The sequence below is a fragment of the Octopus sinensis genome, linkage group LG2, assembly GCF_006345805.1.
Source record: "Octopus sinensis linkage group LG2, ASM634580v1, whole genome shotgun sequence".
NCBI lineage: Eukaryota > Metazoa > Mollusca > Cephalopoda > Octopoda > Octopodidae > Octopus > Octopus sinensis.
In genome coordinates this window covers 100840666-100862186 of record NC_042998.1, presented here as the reverse complement: position 1 = coordinate 100862186, position 21521 = coordinate 100840666, and the positions used below count along the sequence as shown (strand labels likewise).

Genomic DNA, 21521 nt, shown 5'->3' with positions numbered 1-21521 from the left:
TTTCGAAAGAAGGGCACAAGGTCAGAAGAGAATGCAATTCCAAGAGAAATGGGCGTAATAACATTATTTAGAAGAGTGCACTTCTTTTCTTGAGAGGGGCACGTACCTCTCAGCACCCTTCCTTGGGTCCGTCCCTGCGCGCGCGCACACACACACGCACATATACACATGTATGTACTTGTATGTAAGTATGTATTGTATGTATATTCCTGTATGTTTATATAGGTATATATATATATATATATATATATATATTAAAAATGGAGAAAGTCGGTTTATGGGATTATCTTAGGTTTCCCGTCTGTAAAGGATTTAGCTTTATGGCGTATCGTAAGATTCCCAAAACCTGTTGACCATGACCTCTTTATAATCCTATAAACCAGCCTTCCCTATTTGTAATATACTTTGCTCTACATCTTACAATGTGCTTCTTCTTTCGGATTTGTTTCTTACAAAAGATCCTCTGTGTGTGTGTGTGTGTGTGTGTGTGTGTGTGTGCGCGCGCGCGCGCACATGCATGCGTGTGTGTGCGCGCGTGCATGCGTGCATGCGTGTATGTGTGAGGTGCAATTGCCTAGTGGTTAGGGCAGCGGACTCACGGTCGTGGAATCACGGTCTCGATTCCCAGAGCAGTTGTTGTGAGTGTTTATTGAGCGAAAACACCTAAAGCCCCACGAGTATCCAACAAGGGTTGGTAGCGAACCCCGCTGTACTCTTTCACCACAACTTTCTCTCGCTCTTTCTTCCTGTTTCTGTTATACCTGTATTTGAAAGGGCCAGCCTTGTCATACACTGTGTCATGCTGAATCTCCCCGAGAACTAAGTTAAGGGTACACGTGTCTGTGGAGTGCTCAGCCACTTACACGTTAATTTCACGAGCAGGCTGTTCCGTTGATCGGATCAACTGGAACCCTCGTCGTCGTAACCGACGGAGTTCCACGTATATATATATATATATATAGATATAGATATAGATATAGATAGATAGATAGATAGATAGATAGATAGATAGATAGATAGATAGATAGATAGATAGATAGATAGATAGATAGATAGAAAGACAGACAGACACACACATACATACATACATACATACATACATACATACATACATACATACATACATACATACATATATATATATAAAAAGTCAGGAGGTAGGAGAGATGAATATATTTAACCACTTATCATCCTTAGGGTTACGGCCGTTTTGAGTTGAATCGTTGGTGTAACCATGATGCTTTGGTGATTTGATGCGCTAGCTTTCTTTATTTGCATTGATTTGCGACTATACAATTGTATAGTATAATGCATGGCATGCATATTAATGCAAACATGTAAACATAATTTTATTGCACACTGAAATTATTACTACATTAAGAAGGTTGCGAAACGGCTGTAACCGTAAAAATGAAATAAATATATTTATCTCCCATGCCTCCTAAAATTTTGTGGCTTATATACTTCTCATGATAAAATTTCATTGATCGGATCTTTTGGAGTTCAGTTGCATGGACACTCTGCGTTACACTTCTCTGTATTGAATCACTATGGTCTGATAGCCTGGTCCGTTAGAGGGGCTTTCTGTCATAGCCATACGATTCTCTGAATCCATACGTTATAATACAAATAATCATACATACAGGCACACACACATACGCACTCACACGCGCGCGCACACACGCACGTATCTGAATAAACCGAAACAATAAGTGCCTGGCTTAAAAGAAAAAAGTGGTGGGGCTAATGCAGATTCGCACCTCACCTTCAAAAATGCATTTTTCTGAAAAGGTTTATTCGGATTCCTAGGTTTTACATGTCGGAGATTACGAATATGCAATAAAAAAAAAAATTTTTTTAATTAATTTTAACCACCTCCCAACCTAAACCCCTCACCCCATTTTTAAATGTATTGCTGTATAATTGAAGTGAGGTATGTAAAGGGCACTTTCTATGTTCATTTAGGTTAAATTGCAGAAACTCTTTCGGTATTGTTGTTGAAATCCCCGTATTCTTCTGTTACATATCTCCTTCAATGAAATTTCCGCACTTTAATATACAACACTATACATTTAAAATTGGGGGTGGGGTTTATTTATTTATTTATTTATTTATTTATTTATTTTGCATATTCGTAATCTCCGACATGTAAAACCTATGAATCCGAAAAAATCTTTTTCAGAAAAATGCATTTTTCAATATAAAGTGCAAATCTGAATTAACCTCCCAAAGCACGGGTCGATATGTCCGTTTAGACTAGGCATGGACAACCCTTTCCGAGAAGCGGACCGCATGAGACGTGGCCCATCATCAGGTGGCCCGCATAGTAAAAAAAGTTCAAGGTAACTTTTGATGAGGCGTACCATTCAGAAATTCTCACAGGCTGCAGTCAACCTTTGACTAAACACTTCGGGGTTGTGCTCCAGCATGGCCACAGTCCAAAGTCTGAAACAAGTAAAAGACAAGATATATATATGTGTGTGCGCGCGTGTGCATTTAATGTAGGGCGAAAGCAGGCGAAATAAAGGATATGAGGGATAGAGAAGAAAAGGCAAGAAAAGAAAACGAAAGGGAGAAATAAAATAAAGAAGTAACGACACAAAATAGAGAAGTAAAGAAAGAATGAGAGAGTGGAGAAGAGCGGAAGAGATTGTGGGTGGGAAGCGAAAGGCAGTCACAAACAGTAGATTGTTTTGACTTACCCTTGTCGGTCGGGTAGTTTACAAGTTTTCAGCCAATCGAACTTCTCTTTTTTTATAGTAAAGAAAAACTTTCATCACACAATCTTTTCTTTTTAGTACAGTGGTCAAGTTCTGTAAGAACTGTCACTACACTAAACACACTATCCCAATCCGTCCTCCGAAAAACTTTAAATATTCTTTCTAGACCAAGTGGTTAGTCTGATTTTTTTCTTTTTATTTATTATTACTTCGAGCTAGTGGTTTTCTTACTGACTGCCTAACAGCTGATGGGACGGGACATTTATCACATTCCGTCGTGATTGTAATATATATATATATATATAATCCCTATGTTGTTTAGTTAGCTTTTTCTTTTATTAATTTACATTTGTGAACAGTAGAAAAGAAGGATAAACTAAAGGAAAAGAAAAGGAAAGAAAAGAAAAAGATAGAGAAAGAAAAAATACCGGACAAGTGAAAAGGCTCGTATGTTGTTTTTATTTGGACTACCAAGCGAAATAAGTGTTTATTAAAAAGGAAAAGAAACGGAAGCACTTTTATTAAGCAAAGTGTCCTGCTCCTCTTTATTCACGTCACTTTTTAAAATTTTCTGTTGTTATTCATGTGGTGGTTAATTGGGTCAGAATAGAATTTCAGAGAAATTTCACAGGTAAGAGCAAACATTTTTTTTTATTATTATTTGTCTGATATTTTTTTATGCATATCTTTTCTCTCATATTTGAACAAGTAATCTAATCAATATTTTTTTCTGTTGACGTTTGTTTCTAGTAAACTCTTTTCCACTTTCTTTTAACACTCACACACATACGTACGTACGTGTGTGCGTGTGTGTGTAGATATATAGATAGATAGATAGATAGATAGATAGATAGATAGATAGATAGATAGATAGATAGATAGATAGATCATTGGCGAGCACCGCAGCGCATGAGCTAAACTCACAGCAAATCGAGATTGCGACAATGTTTCGATTCCCGCTTAATTTGTAGCCGTGAATCTAAATCACAATATATGGAATCTTTTCATATAACATAAACTATCCATCAATGGGTAATCAGCCCTGTTGCTTTCAGGGTGGATAAAATGGAGTTGTAATGTTGAGGCATTTCTTCTACGTGTTGATGCATGTATGAGAAATTGCTATATATTATAGGATTGGACTTATAAGTCAGTGACACAAATATTTATTAATATAATGTAATCTAATATCCATGCAGTGATATACGCGCGGAAGTGCGAATATCAATGTTAAAATTTTAAGTCTACTTTCGATTACTGAGCACTCTATTCCTTCGAAAAAGTTTAATGTCAACTTACGTTAACATTAAACAAGTCATATCGTGGCATGTGTGTGTATGTATGTATGTATGTATGTATGTATGTATGTATGTATGTATGTATGTATGTATGTATGTATGTATGTATTCAGTAAACTTTGTTTATTCATTTAAAGCTGGTCGTTAATTTAATCGCTTCTTCGTTCCAATGTCATGGTTTTGTACGTTTGTTGTGAAGACAAAACGATGAATGCTTAAATGCATGTGTATGAAACATGTTGATATAAAGTTATTTCATATTCTTTTATCATTATTATGCACTTGTATATCGTTTAAGTGCGCTCGTGCACACACACACACACACACGCCGCTTGATATTAAAATATTACACACACACACACACACACACATATGAAGACAGATTTATTTACATAAATCATACATATAATTCTATATCATTTATCAAGGATATAACTTTCAAGCATATTTTCCATTGGAGCTCATCATGTACGTACATGTAAACTTTCTTTTTAAAAAAATGAACATTTTAAAATGTTCATGTGTGTGTGTGTGTGTGTGCGTGTATGTGGGCTGGAGAATGCACTTACGAAAATTTAAGTTTTATAGTCCCACCCCAACAAAATAATTCCAAATAAGGACTTACTTGCGTTGACATTAAACATGTTATAAGTTATTGTCGCTTTCTGGAATAAAAATAATCACAGATATTAACAAAGTTGGATATTGACGTAGTTTAAACCCAGGTCACCCCTGGTGTAGTAAATCTATTATCAAAGACATTTTAACCGTGACCAGTCCACTTTTCTTTCATACACTGTATCAAAGACGGTCAATATAAAGACCTTGACCCGGAAAAAAAAAAAATTAACCAGCTTGTGGGATGTTATCCAGTGTATGGAAAACGAATATGAAAAAAAAAAAATGCGCGCTGACGACCATGGGATGGGGAAGGGACTTTCGGAAAATTCACAAGATCCGATTTTTCCGTCATAACTTCGGGTAAAATGGATATATATTGATTTTTTTTTTTTTCACGGAACCCCACGTTTTTGGTTATGGAGGATCCGATTCTGAAAAAAAATTTCAAAAATCGCGTTTTCAAAATTTCAACCCCCTTCACTTTTCATTTTTTTTTTTTTTGCCAAATACGTTACGTAGAAAAATACGAAGATTACGATTCTGAAAAAAATTTGTTTGTAAAATTTCAATTTTTCAACAAGAAAAGAAAAAAAAGAATATATACCCTCAGGCCTTCAAGCATGCTAGAAATAACAGCCAAATCTCACAAAACTGCGATAACATAATGAAATTTTGAAAATGCGATTTTTGAAATTTTTTTTCAGAATTGGATCCTCCATAACCAAAAACGTGGGATTCCGTAAAAAATCAATATATATCCATTTTACCCGAATTTATGATGGCATAATCGGATCTTGTGAATTTTCCGAAAGTCCTCCACCCCCAGGGTGGTCAGCGCGTATTTTTTTTTTTTCATATTCGTTTTCTACACACTTATTAACACACCCAAGGCTGGTTAATTTTTTTTTTTTTTGTTCCCGGGTGAGGATCTTTATATAAACCTCGAAAACTACTCCATCCAAAGCGTCCTGTCCGTTCTTAAGACAATGGGGGTGCGATTTGAAGGCGATTTTAGTTACTTCTAGCAGGTTGGAGGACCACTTAGAAGTTCTTTCACTGATTTCTCAAAGAATTGACCAGTTCCAATCTAAAAGAATTCTGTACTTGTTATTGAAATGCTAATAGACAGCAGTTTCTAATTCTTACATTGGCATTGCTTTGTAGGGTCTGTTGCAAAATCACTTAAATTTCAATAAGGCTGGAACTATCATCACTCTAAGTAGAAGCAGCACCCACTGTATAACTGATGAGGGAACTTTTAAAGGGTTACTCAACCAGTTAGAGTCAGTGACATCAGCCTGCACTCTTCCAAATAAACAGAAAAACAACAATGATTTTAAAAAATGGTTTAACTTTGTTGATTGAAAAAATTGTAAACACGATTATGAAATTGTCCCAGGTCTTTACATTTCTAGTTATCAACATCAATCATTGCAATATTGCATTTAAAGAACTCGAATTAGGATACTGCTATATATATTGTCGGTTTTATGGTTACGAACACACGCATCGTTGGTGTAGCTCGTGAGTGCCGCCCGAGGAAGCCTTTCAGTTTGCTTTCCCGGGGCCTCCACAAATAATACATATTGCACAGTAATTACATCGATTGCTGCATTTAACGTTGAGTAGTGCCCGTGCCCTGACACTAAAACCACTATTTGATTTCAATACAACCTATACAGGCTTGTAGCCTGCAGCAGGCCCAAAAGTGGTGCTGCCTGGGGGAAGACCGCCTCCTCCGGCCCACTTCTAGCTAGTGACAACGCATGCATACATATGTTTGTTGCATGAACAAACAAACACTAACAAGAAACTGTGTATTGTCTGAATCACCAGCTTCAAACGAATTATTATGTATTGGATATTTCAATGTTGTGACTTCTGACAAGCAAGTTGAATATGTGTATATGAACCCAGTGTATGTATATCAGAATCTTTTTTTTTTAATTAATTCTCATTTTTAAATTTAAGGAAATGGCATGGGTGTATGTATACGTGGATTAACAATATTTTGGTGGTATGTTCGTGTTTTCTTTATTACGTGTCTATATCTGTATGTTCAAATTTAGTGTATGTATCCTTAAAAAAAAATAGGCGGGTATCGGTGTTGTTTTCATCTTCTATTTTCATTTTCTTCGTATCTAAATGCTTGGAAGGAATATTATTTTGAGCCCAGTTCTTAACTAGTACTTTATTAAAGACACAATCGAACTCGGAATGTAAAGGAGTTGTAATTAAATGCAGCATTTTGTCTAATTTTCTGAGATTCTGCTCTTCTGGACAAAATGACAGCAGTTTCTAATTCTTACATTGGCATTGCTTTGTAGGGTCTGTTGCAAAATCACTTAAATTTCAATAGGGCTGGAACTATCATCACTCTAAGTAGAAGCAGCACCCACTGTATAACTGATGAGGGAACTTTTAAAGGGTTACTGAACCAGTTAGAAATCGTACCCTATCGTCTTTATAAAAGAAAAAAAAAAGGGAGAAAAGGACTTGCTGTTTTATGTAGCCCTCGATATATTATGTATGAAAGGATAAGAGGCTCCAGAACACGTTTGATTAAAAGTCTACTCGACGGAGGTTAATGTAAAATTAAACAACTTTGTTGGTATGCCGCACTGGATGTCGGGCTCACCAGAGGCATTCTCAGTCTTTTCCTGGCCATAGCATTTAGAACTGCAGCAGCAATATATCTTTCTTTGAAACCGCAGTGTGTTACTTAAAGGAATTCGGCTACTATCTCTTTCTCCCCCCCCTCTCTCTCTCTCACACATTATATATATATATATATATATATATATATATATATATAAAATCTGAATTTTTAAAATGTGATCTCGTGTGTGTATATGAAAGGGTGAGATCAGTCAGACTTTGAAAAAATGATAGAATATGGTTTGGGTGAAATTTCGCTGCCATTTCGAATGTGTGTTAGTAATTTTCTTTCTTTTTTTTTTATCGATTTTGCCTGAGATAAAGAATAGTGACCTGAGCCTTCAACATATTCTCCGATGACCGGTAGAATTAACGTTTCGTTTAAATTTTTGCTACTACTCTACGGCTGCAGGGAAGAAATTCGAATGGTTTGAGGTTTTAGAATAGGAGGATTGGGCATTGTGGTTAGTGTGGGTCCTATTGGTTTGGACACAATGCGGATGGCGAGGGAAGAGACGAGTGGGTTGGTTGTACCAGAGAGGTGGTAGGAAACCAGCTGATTCCGCAAGCGAGGGACTGGCAAGACGGTTGGGTATACGGCACGTGTGTGGATCAAAGGGTGGAATGAGTTGGTGAGCAACTTCAGGCCGATCAGTCGAGTGGTCATTTTCGGGATGTAGTCTAAGAGGTCGTGCGCGCGTGTGTCTATGTGTGTGTAGCAACTGCACTGTTCCAGATGTGGGTGGAATATTCCATTGACGGTAAGCGGAATCGTTACCGCGCCGGGTAGAATGCTAACCAGAATTTCGTTCGTCCTTACGCTCTGAGTTCAATTTCCGCCGAGGTCCACTTTGCTTCACATTGTTCCGAAGTCGATAAAATAAATACCAGTTGAACACTGAGGGCTATGTAATCAACTTATCCCCTACCTGAACTTGGTGGTTTTTGTGCCAAAATTTGAAACCGATATTCCATTGAGGGCCTAATAGTCTTGTAGAGTGTTGGCTCTTATTGGTGGGAGGACGTTCCGGAAAAGGCGGACTGGCTATAAGTGGTTCGTGAGGAACACTTTCTGTCATTGAAGGCCAGAGTTTGTGATGCAGTCTTTGCTTTGTTTAAGATGTAGGATGATGAGGCCCTCTGTGGTAGTGAAAACCTGGCACTTGAAGCGAACGCGAAGGTTTTAGCTGTATGTTGTTTATGTTAAAGAGACTTAAGGTAACAGTATTTTCTTGATGTGTTCAGTGACTGAGATGTGTGGTTGTATGTGTGTGCGTGTTCTAGGTATTTGTATTGGTATGCATGCGTGCGGTTATTGTTTATGATGTGTTTTCTCGGTATGGTTGAGTGGTTAAGTTGATTTTGCTACTATGAAAGTCTTAGGCTCAATCCCACTGTGTGACACTTTAAGTTAATATCTTTTACCATAGTTTCTGCTCGACCCATGCCTTCTGAATGAAACTGAGTAGAACGAAACTGTAGAAGTCTGTTGGATGATCTGCACGGTTGGTCTTGTGACACTGTTACACTGATTCTACCTGTGGATTACTAGATATATCGAATATCCAGCTGCTTACTCAACAGTTTGACGACTGGGTAGTTCAGTTAACAAATAACTGGAATACTCATCATTGAAACCGACGGAATTTCATTTACTTTTAATGTGTATTATCGTCATTTGTGGAAAATGTTTTTATATGCAGTTGTCGTATATGCGTCCATGTAATTTTATACATTAGAACTATATCGATGAATGTACTTGTGCTGTTTAGACACAATGCGGATGGCGAGGGAAGAGACGAGTGGGTTGGTAGTACCAGCTGATTCCGCGAGCGAGGGACTGGCAAGACGGTTGGGTATACAGGACGTGTGTGGATCAGAGGGTGGAATGAGTTGGTGAGCAACTTCATGCCGATCAGTCGAGTGGTCATACTCGGGATGTAGTCTAAGAGGACTGAAGGTCATGCCAACCAAAGCGGTCTCGTTTTTTAGATGCAAATATAAGACACGATTATCAATTATGCCCCCATCTCCTTCCCCCAAGACACCAGGGTGTTATTTGAAAGAGGTTATGACAGTTTTTGCTAAGTGATCGAGTGACAGCAAAGAACCACTCTTCCTCGTTGATTCTGTTTCAGTATTTGTAAATGTTAGTCGATTAGTGTAAATATTGTGGTACGTTTTTATGTATGTATTTGTATATTTTGCTATTTTATATGTTCGTGTAACTTTATACGACAGCGTATGCATTTAGATCTGACTATGAACGTGAATTGCGATGTTTAGAAAAGCTGCATTAATGTGAAAGCCGGATTTAGCAGTCGTTCGCGCGTAGAACAAAATGCCCCACGGCAGGATTCCCATCCTTTTTTTTTTTTTTTTTTGCACCGTGGACCGATTTCATGCAAAGCAATTTTTTTTTACCGGACCTGCAAATCGCGTGCATAACAAAACATAAAGTGCATAATATATAACTGAATCATTACATATATAATGCTTATATATTATGCAATGCAAAACCACTCTACAGACTGTGCAAGCAAAGAATCCACGTTCCTGTGCTTGGGAACCCGTACTTTACGGTATTGTTTCCGGATCTGCGCTCAGAGTTCAAATTCCTCCGCAGTCAGAGTTTAATTTCCTTTCGAGGTTGACCAGCCCAGAGAAATGGATTGGCGGAATTGCTAGAGCGTTGGACAAAATACATTGCGATATTTGTTCCGGCTCTTTTGCATTCTGTGTTCTTAGATGATACGTTGAATCCGTCACTCAGTTTAACAAGGCGGTAAACCAGCAGAATCATTAACACGCCGAGCAAAATGCTTGGCGACATTTCGTCCGTCTTTACGTTCTGAGTTCAAATGCTGCCGAGATCGACTTTGCCTTTCATCCTTTCAGGGCCGATAAAATAAGTACCACTTGAGCACTGGGGTCAATGTAATCTACTTACTCCACCCCGAAATTGCTGTCCTTGTGCCAAATTGAAACCTTTAGTGCCTTTAGTGGGTTCACTCTGCAATAAACATTGGGATCAGGCCTTCGGTTGGAGAAAAACTTCTTTCTTTTATCCCACTTGTTGGAAGTCTTTAAAAGAGAAAGGATCATGAGCGCTGCTCTTTCTTACCTGATTAAAAAGTAAACCAAAAACAAGTTTTTTTGTTTTGTGTGTTTGTTTGTTTGCTTTTAGTAGCGATATGTACAACCATATGTACAACCATAAGAAGATTGCACTGACAATCGCAAGATCGTGTTTTCAACTGAGCTGTGCGTTTTGTTCTTGAGCATAACATTTAATTTTTACATTGCTCCAGTCCACTCAGCTGTAAATCAATAACCCTGCGGTGGACTAGCGTCCTGTTGGTGGTGGTGGTGGGGAATGTTGTACTTATTCTATCGGTTATGCGCCATGGTTTAAATGTATATATATATATATATATACAGAGAGAGAGAGAGAGAGTTTACGAAAAAAACAAAAAAAAACAAGGAGAGAAAAAAATGTGTGTAGTGGCTAACGATCTATCATGGCGACATACATATATATATATGTGTATGTATGTATGTATATGTATATGTATGTATGTGTGTGTGTATGTATGTATATGTATGTGTATATATATATGTATGTGTATATATATGTATGCGTATATATATATGTGTGTGTTTGTGTATAGTTATATATGTGTATATATATATATAAAAGAGAGTGAGAGGGAAAGAGTGAGATGGGGGTTGCATATACCTGACCGTGTATATGTATTTGTGTGTGTGTATTATATTGTCCGTGTTTTGTTAATATGTATGTACACGTATGTGCAAGTTATTTTACATGTTTACATTTTACATGATTATTATGCTATAATGTAAGAAAGCATCGACAGTGTATTTGTGTGTACCTGTAAATCCTTTTATAAATGGTCTTAAATTGTTTTATAGCCACGAGTTACCTTCGATCAAGTAAATCTATGATCAACGGGCATTGCTACTGTGACTATCTTGAATTTTTCTCCATAGGATATTTTAAGATGATAGGGTATTATTTGAAGGAGATTTGGTTGCCAATTCTAGCAGTCACTTAGATGAAAGTTACTTCGTTCGTCTTTTAATGGTTTATTTATGACAGTGATTGCTTACATTTGTTGCTAGGTATTATACATACACTAAGATTCACACACACGCACACACACACACACACACACACACACACACACACACACACACACACACACACACACACACACACACACACGTGTGTCTGTGTATGTGTAGTTTAGTTGTATACACATAGATGCGTGTACATACAGATGTATGAAATTATTCAAGCACGTTTATTATTTAAATGTAAAAGAAATACATTCATCTGCACACAAACATCGTCGCTTGTATTTTCCGTCTGTTACACTACTAATTCTCTAACTACACACACACACACACACACACACCATCAGAAACCCCCACCAATTTCTTGTCCCCTTTCACGCCTGCATCCCACAACAACTATCAACCTCATCCCACCATCACCCTTCACATTCGGTCGCTCTAAATACATAACAGATTTCTAACATTTTCCAGACTCCGTCAAAGTGTTTTGGAATGTCTGTCTATCCATAACTCCGACTGTGTCTAGTGTGTTGTTGATATTTTCTCCCTGTTATTTCAGTGTGGTGTGAACGGTGTGCCCAGGGGTGATGGGTGATAAAGGTGAAGGTGAACATCTAACGCTATTGTGTTCTCCAACTGTTTTGTTATTTGCCCTTCATTCATCCATCGCCCTTGTGGAAAAATAAAGATATTATTGGATAGGCAGAATCGTTAGAGCCTTGCACAAAATTCCTAGCAGCATTTGTCCTGACACTTCGCGTTCTGTGTTCGTATCCTGCCAAAGTCTGTTTTGCTTCTCGCCCTTTTGGAATCGATAAAATAAAACATGGGACAAGTATGAGAGACCGGATCTAGTTGTTGCAAGCCCATTGTTTCCAACTTCAAGAAATAGGTGGCACTCGAGTCTCTACCTCATGAAGGCCAACCCCATAGCATCATGACTGCACATGTGTATTGCACTGGCGGGCTGTCACCAGGAAAAGTATGGCTCAAAAAACGATTTTTCACTCCAAAAGTGAAATTTTGTCACAAAGTTATTTCCTTAACTACTAAAGCACGGGTGGTGTTACTAAAGTAGTTTGTGGCTGATTAGGAAGTGTTGGAAGTTGCCTTCGATACATGAAGGTGTGTCCTGGATGCCATGCATTGCTAGTGTACGAGGTAATCCCCAAAAATCCATGGTCGGGGCTAATTGTTACAGTGTATCAACTTACCCCTTCTGTTTCAGTTTAACACGCCATGCCTAGAAATTACAAAAGGAAGACTACAAGGAGGAATACCCCTCCTGATGTCATGGAAAGAACCGCCAGAAAAGTTGCAGATGAAAAAAAAATATTACAAGATGTTGCCGTAAAACGGTGCATAGGGGATGAAATAAACGAACGGAAATCCAAACCAAAGAAAGCAACTGGTACAGAAAAGGCAACAAAGGGGAAGGGGAAAGTCAACTAAAACAGGTAAAGGCAAAGAAAGCAGCCTCGCAGCAGGCAAGTCGCCGATTGGAAATGCCTTGTTTGCTCAGATTGGTATTCCAACTCCCTTCCAGGTGAAGAATGGGTGCAATGCATGATCTGTAAAGACTGGGCACACACTGACTGTACCAATGGACGACTGTCAGATCTGTATGCTGAGAAGTTAATGGAGGACGATTCCGACTAGATGGCACATGTAACAATGGGAAAATTGGCTGATGAGGACTCTCAGTATCACAGTTAGGATATGAAGTGGTTCAAAGCACAGTTTAATTAATTAAAATAATACTTCCTAGATTCAAGATGCAGAAGACGTATTCATTTTAAACTTGTTTGTTAACATAATTCCAAGTTATCAATAGTTATAACAAAATACCCCAGTAAGTGTCACAACGTACACCGCACTCGGGGAAAATTGTTACAGCTGACACCACCTCATCAATTAGAACCTGTCTAACTAATGTTACGTAATTTCTGTTTTCTGCTGATGATAACAATAAATAAAGATGTTTTACTAATTAAATCTGAAAAGAAACTTCAGCTGTGTTCATTTATGTGGGAGCCAAGGAAAAAAATGAAAAAAATGTAGCAACTAGACCCGATCTCCCCTACTGAGGTTGATTTATTTGGCGTTTCTGTTCCCCTCAAATTTCATGCCTCGCACCTATATTAGTAACAATATTGCTGTTATTTGTCTCTAATGTTATATTTGCTTGGCATGCATATGTATGTACACATACACACACAATGTGTGTATGTTTGTAATGACAAATTTCTATACTGTTTTTGTGTACCAGATTCCCAAGACACTAGTGCAATGTATCAGCAAATGGCACAGCTAGAGTGTGTGCCGCCTGGGTGAACCTTTAAGTTTCTCTCATCCCCGGCAATACAGTCTATACTGGAATTCCGTCGGTTGCGGCGACAAGTATTCCAGCTGATTCGATCAAAGGAACAACCTGCTCGTGAAATGAACGTGCAAGTAGTTGAGCATTCCACAGATACACGTACCCTTACCGTAGTGCTCAAGAAGAATCAACGTAACACAGAATGTGACAAGGCTGACCTTTCGAAATACGAGTACTACTCATTTTTATTAGCTGAGGGAACTGGGGCAACTTGAAAATAAAATGCCTTGCTCAAGGACGCAACGCACCGTCAGGTATTATACTCACAACCGTTTGGTCATGAGCCGAATGCTCCTAACCACTAAGCTATGCGCCTTCACACCGCCTACCTCGTGAAGGCCAACTCCATAGTATCATGACTGCACATGTGTATTGCACTGGCGGGCTGAAACCAGGAAACAGGTTTATACAGTAGAACCAAAAGTTGCTGTCCTTATAAATGCGTCGCCCGGGGCAGACCCTACTCTAGCTACGCTACTGTTTGCTAGACCAGTGGGATTGAACTCGAAATCACATGACTGTTGCTTTAATATTCGCATTGAATGCTTGTGTTTTACATCTGAAGACTACCAGAGACATTTCTGAATATAAAACTACAAATAGTGCATAACCATTAAACAAAAACTATAACACGCTAATCCTGATTTATTTGTGATAATAATTACAATCTATTATAAGTATATGAATGGTTATTATAGTATGTCGTGCTTCATATTTATTAATTTGTATGAGTTTGTTTGTGTGCGTATTACATGCATTTGTGTGTAATTTCTCGCCTCACTAGTACGTTATTTTCCTCAATGTTCTAAGTCTTTTTCTCTGTAATGGTTATTATGATATTGACAACCACTGAAACTACGCTGATTCTAGACTGCATGGCTGACGAGAGGTGTTCCATATTTAAGTCCTTTTTCATTAATTTTTCTGTATCTCACCTTTTCTCTGTGTGTGTGAGAGAGAGAGAGAGAGAGAGATGGAGAGACGTGTTTTGGTATCGGAGCTAAGAGTAATTATGTATGCGCAGTTATTTATTTTCAACCGAAATATGTTAAGTTCGACACTAGTAAAATAATATAGGATCTTGTAAATAATAGTAAATTCTTTCGATCTTTTCCTCTATTTTATCTTTTATCGTCTCTCTTGCATTCTTTTATTATCATCTTCCGATTTCTTTCCTCTTTTCGTTTCCTTTAACACTTTTCTTTATTGTTCCCCCGCCCCCTTTTTTTAAACTAGTTTTCTCCTTTCTTGTTTTCCCGTTTTCAACTTTGTCTATTTTTTCCTTCGTCTCTTTCTGTTTTTCTGGTTTGACAGACAATTCTCTCTCTCTCTCTCTCTCTCTCTCTCTCTCTCTCTCTCTCTCTCTCTCTCTCTCTCTCGAACCTTTGCCTCTTTTTGTATCTCTCACTCTCTCTCAAACCTTTGCCTCACTCGTTCGATCCTCCTCTCCATTCCTTTCTTTCTACCTTTCATTCTTTCTGCAATAAGAAGGCGGCGAGCTGGCAGAAACGTTAGCACGCCGGGCGAACTGCTTAGGAGTATTTCGTCCGCCGCTGCGTTGTGAGTTCAAATTCCGCCGAGGTCGACTTTGCCTTTCATCCTTTCGGGGTCGATAAATTAAGTACCAGCTACGAACTGGAGTCGTTCTAATCGACTGCCCCACCCACCCCTCACTCCCCCAAAATTTCGGACCTTGTGCATAGAGTAGAAAAATTCTTTCTGCAATAAGTCCTTTTTTCTCTCTATCGCCCTTTAAACTTTCATTTTCCGCTTCCATCCATTCCTTTTCCCCCATGTTTTATTCTATATTTTTCCCCCTTTTTTTTTTCTTACTCCGTTTCTCTTATCTTTTTCTTCCTTGATTCATTTCGTGACAAACGAATAAACAAACAAACGAAACATACACATAAATACAACAGTTTCGTTGTTTGTTCGGAATATGTTACTGATGACAAATCTACTCAGAACTGTCATCAAATGTAATGGATAAATCCAACTTCACAACTTGCTTCAGACTTGTTTTTGTAGACGAGGAAAGCGAGAGTATATAAAATCGGCAGTGTGCCTGTATTTTCACGTAGCTGTCGTAAATGAGACGATAGTGTGTGTATGTTTATGTCACATTTTGTTATATGAGACCACAGTGTATGTTCATATCGCTGTCGATAAGTCATGCCCGGTATATATGACACTCAGTGGTATACGTTTATGTTGATGGTCTTGTTTAATTCCAGGTTAGCCCTAATCGAGCCGATCTATGACCAAAAGCATTCTAGCTTTGACTACTATTTTTCAATGTATTCCTCCTTTTTTAAGTTGACAGGGTGTAATTTGAGGAAATTTGATACTATTTCTAGCAAGTCAAACGACTCCAATGAGGTGCCTCTGTTGTTATGAGTCAAATTAGGATCAAAGTCATTCTAGCCATAACCTCCAGTCTTTTATTCGGACATAGGGTATTTAGGACTATATCATACAATATGTACTTTTTTCAAGAAAGACTTTAGGGTATGAGTTGAGGGAAATTTTACTGTTATTTTTAGCAACTCGAACGACCTCTTAGTGGCTTCCTTATTGACATACATACACGTGTGTATGTGTGTGTGTGAAACTGCGTGTCTGTGCGTGCCTATGTTTATATTACATGTGTCAGTTTTGACGGCTCTGTGTATGTAGCTGGTAATATGTATAGATGTGAATTTGTGTAATAATGATGGAGCTGGGGAGGAACTGGTGTTGTGCTCGTGTGTCTGTACTTGCATCGCCCCCAGGTCAGATCTGATCGAACTGACCTGTCAAAGACGTTCCAGCTATGGCTATACCATCTTTTTACTCAAGCATAATCTAGGACTACGTTATCTAATATGTACTTTTTATAAAATAGCAAAATGTGATTTGAAGGAAATTTGGTTACTATTTTCTAGCAAATACTCAGGCATAGTCTATCTTGGATTATATTATCTAATGTGTCCTTCATTTTATAAGATAGCAAAATGTGATTTGAAAGAAATTTGGTTGCTGTTATTTTCCAGCAAGTCGAGTGACCTCGTAGAAACGCCCTCTGGTTCTGTGTGTGCGTGTGTGTATTGTGCTTTAGTTGTTGATGTTCTGTTGATAGTGGTAACGGTATATGTGTGATTTGCGTGTGATATTTTCTAGTAAGGAATGTAATGTCGTTAGTTGGCGGGGGAAGTGTAGCGTGTGTGTGTGTGTGTGTGTGTGTGATGCGAGTGATGATAGAGTCGGAGATTAGCAGCGAAGATAAGTCAAAAGGGGTTAGGGTATTATGTCTAACAATGTCGTCTGGAATTTACCGTTAACTGTCAATGTTGTTCTTTGTAAAAAGTTCTTGGTGTAATTCAAGAGAATTCCTTGGCCGAAATGTAAGTGAACCCAAATAAGCAAACATAAATAAATAGATAAAATGATGGAATGTGTGCATAGGAGAAAAAAGAAAGAGAGGTGAAAGAAACTGGCCATCTATTACAGGATTTTGACTTTTGGGATAGTCTTTGGAGGAACTGAAATATTTGACTAATAAAATTATTCTATAAAGGAAACTATTCAGTAACTAGCTGAACAGTAAAAAAATTCACTAAAATTTTATGAAGTAATTATTTTATTCACTATATTTCATTGTCACTGATTAAATCTGCACATAAAGTTTTGGGTGATATTTTTTATCACTAACTAGCACTATGACCCGACGTTGCCGGGTCATAGTGCTAGTGTAAGCATATACAGCTGCGTGCGCACATACACGCGAGTACTGTCCAAATCTCCGACCAATCACATACAGCTAGCTGGCATTCAATTGGTGTATCAAGTTTCAGGCATTTTGATTGGGTTTTGGATAGAAAATTCACAAAAAAGTAACTTCTATTGATTTGTTAATGGCTTTGCGGGGTGACTAGGGAAATGTAAAGATATGCACGACCAGCCTTGGGCGGTTTTAAATGACCATAGAAAGTGCGAGCCCTCTAACTGAAAAATTGTGGATTTGTATAAAGGACACACAAGCAGACATTTTGCTGTTTATATATAGAGAGATTAGGTGGTTGTGTCTAAACTTAGTCTACTTTAACTGAGCGGAACAATAATACAGAAATCTCCTTGTAACACCCCTGTCAATCCCCCTAATTTCAGATTATGTATCAAGGGCTACAGTGTTTAAAGTGTCTTTTTGTTTTTTATAACGGTAGCCTGTGATTTGAGGGTGACATGGCTACTATTTCCTGGTTGATGTTCGACCGTTTAGAGCAGTTCTCAACTGGAGTCCGTATAGCCCGTATATGATTTTGTTGTTAACATTTATGTGATAAAAAATTGGTCATATTTCTACAATGCTTTAACATTTTTTAAAATTTCAATTCTTAATAATATTTAATTATAAAAATATAATATGATTTTTTGAAACATCGAATGGTTAGGAAGGTCCATCCGAGTAAAATAGGAATCGAAGGGGTCCACAGGTGAAAAATGGTTATGAACCCGAGGTTCTCACGTTGGTTCAGTAGATGTAAGTTAAATTGGTTATTAAATGGTATCTGTACGTACATTCCATCACTGTACAATGAAAGTACAAGATAGTCCCCAAATAACTGGACAAATGTTGGTTACCTTAATAGTTATAGATCATTAAATTAGAATCCATTAAATATGGGGGGGAATAAACAAATTTAGTTTATTGCTCGGAAATAAATGCAGTACCATTAAAGGAACACTTTTTTTGCTCGAAACCATGCGATTCTTTTCGACTAAATGTAAACTAGGGTTAATTTATGACTAAGCTAGAATTATCTCACTGTATATAAATTTTAAACACAATATAAAATGGAAGCTTTCTCCAGATTTCTATTTTTAAACAGGAGCCATTTTAATACTTTTTTTATTTTTATTTTCTCTCTTAATCTTCCAAATGATTATAAATATTTTATGTATATCGTTCCATTTTAGATAATACATTTTTTTTTTCTGTTCAGATAATAAAATTCTTTTGTATATCTATAGCTGTATTGTATTAATTACTGACAGTGAAAGTAAATATCCCTTGCCCTATTTTCTTTTTTTTTTTTTAGAAGAATGAGTGATAGAGGGAATGCGTCATTTCTTTCTTTTTCTTTTCCGTTTTGTTAGGCCGAGAAGGCGCTGTCATACACAGGATTCTTAAAACTTGTATCTTGAATAGAATATGCTACCGATCCTGAAGATCTGAAGCAGTTTCACCTGACGATGCACAAGTTATGGAAACACTACTTACAAATGTACGGGACAGGGTAGATTCTCACACACATACACAAAGACGTGTGTGTGTGCGTAATGACATTACATATCTAGCTTCATACCGCTAATTTACAGTATCTACAACTTGAAATGGAAAAGATCGGTGAAGTTTCAAAATTAAAGAGAGAGAAACAGTAATAAACTAGTCTGACCACCTTTTCAGTCTCCAACACCTCCACAATTTGGGCTAACATCCTCATAATTCTGTATTTAAGCAGGATATTTAATCCTGTTTTAGTTTACCTAGATGACGGATATCGTGAGATATCATCTGCAGTTGACTAACGTCTTGTGCAACGAATTAACCTAACAGCAAATTAAAATCATTTAGATTATTTACATTCGACGGATATTTGTCCTCATCTTGTTTGTTGTTAACACAACGTTTCGGCTGATATACCTAAGGTATATACCTTAGGAATGAGAACCCAGGTTCGAAATTTCCCCAAGACACCTGAAGAAGGCTGGAGGTATATCAGCCGAAATGTTGTGTCAACAACAAACAAGATGAGGACTAATATCCGTCGAATGTAAATAATGTACATAATTCCTCGTCTCTTAAATATAGAACTAAATTAAAATCATATTATTGAGAAAATGACCTAATATATAACCGTACGTGTTTAAGTTACTTCAGTGTGTGTGTGTGTGTGTATCGGAATGTATAAACAATAGCAATTTCAAACCAGGGTGTAAAAAGGGGTATTACAAAATACAAGGCATTTCAGTCCGGTACTGTAACTTGTCTGCCACTCCACTGTTCTCACATATATATTCTTTTACTTGTTTCAGTCATTTGACTGCGGCCATGCTGGAGTACCACCTTTAGTCGAACAAATCGACCCCAGGACTTATTCTTTGTAAGCCTAGTACTTATTCTATCGGTCTGTTTTGTCGAACCACTAAGTTACGGAGGCGTAAACACAAATAAATACCTGTAAATATAAAACCATCCGATTTTCTGAGTACCTCATTTCTTCTAATATATATATATATATAGATATATATATATATATATATATTATATATATATATATATATTAAAGTTAATGTCTAATCATAGAATGACCATTGGTTTTGAATCCACAAAAGCCATAGCTTCATGGACAACTCTACAGAGTCTAGTCTGAAAATTAACTCCACAGAGCTACGTCTTTTGTGGATGTGAAACCATTGGTCGTTCTATGACCAGACATTAACTTTATTACTTTAATAATTTACTGCTCTATTCTTTAGAGTGTGCTTCTTATTTGGATATATGATACATTGACATACATATATATACATATATACACACACAAACAAGTATACACACACACACACACGTATGTATGTGTATATATATATATATATATATATATATATATATCATATACTCACACACCCATCAAACATATGCATATATGTATGTAGAACAATAATGCATACGAAATATAAATACTGTCAATAATTATGATTATTACATGATTATGTTAGCAAATATAATTACAAACTTGCCCCTATACATATATCGCTATTGAAACAGGAGCCAAGCGTCTTATTAGCTTTTCAGGTTTTGAGTAGCAAGCATATTTATTTATGCATAGAACTAATCTGAGTTTTAGATCTCACTCTGTGCAGATCTGTGTCTCCTCTTTGCTATTTCTAATAACCAATCCTCCACCCTTTAAAGGCTACTGAATTTCATTGACGTTTTTTGGTCCCGTTATAGTCAGCCACAGTTCTGCTGGTTGATCTTACAGGCGATATATAAGGTCAGTGTTAACGTTTAGTAAATACTGTCGCTCGCCCTACCAATTACATGGCTTGATGTTGGTCAGATGGTGGGAGAAAGTAAATATGATAAACACTTGAACTACAGCTGTGTATGTGTTGCTTCAATTTGGAAAAACATTTTCACCCAGCTGATGCTAGTAGTCAAAAGTTGAACAGTATGAAGTGACACCATGGTTTAGAACTTTATTGCCTCAATAGATCTCGATATTTTTACATTGGTGGCTGTAGTGGATAATCTTATCTTTTGTATACTAACAGGTCCTTTTCTCCTGCATGCTAATTTGCTAAACTTCCTTTCTATTTATAGAAACGAATTGCTAATGGCAGAAATAATAACAATAAAGTGTGTATCATAAGCTTTCTTATATTTTCTATACAATACCAAAAGAAAGACTCTATCAGATTAAGTGGGACTATTATTCAATGCAATAAATAGCATGGATTAGCTTCCAAAAGTTTATTAAAGTACTAGTTTGTATGAGGCAGTAATTTAGAGAATTTTTTTTTCAGCAACATTCATAAAAAAAAAATGAGTTAAATAAGTTGTAGAAGTATTGTTATAAAATAAAGTTCTTTCAGGTTTTTTCTGCAATTTTGCATAAGCCTCTAAGCAGGTATCACCATGACAACTTTCTATCATGGTCAATGCGACAATTACACACTACACACCTTCCTTCCAAGAATCTC

At 37.2% G+C, this 21521-nt stretch overlaps 1 protein-coding gene across 3 annotated transcripts in view; it reads left to right on the top strand.

Moving 5' to 3' along the window:
- Window positions 1-2645: 2645 nt before the first annotated feature.
- Window positions 2646-21521, top strand: part of LOC115222585 (hepatocyte growth factor receptor) — a 200496-nt gene continuing 181620 nt past the window's right edge. For 2 of the 3 annotated variants that reach the window (XR_004997123.1, XM_036498684.1), the window contains exon 1: window positions 2646-3351. The gene's annotated coding sequence lies outside the window, so the exon portion shown is untranslated. Of the gene's footprint in view, window positions 3352-8494; window positions 8516-21521 lie in introns of those variants that run through there. The other variant, XM_029792881.2, reaches the window with a different exon arrangement.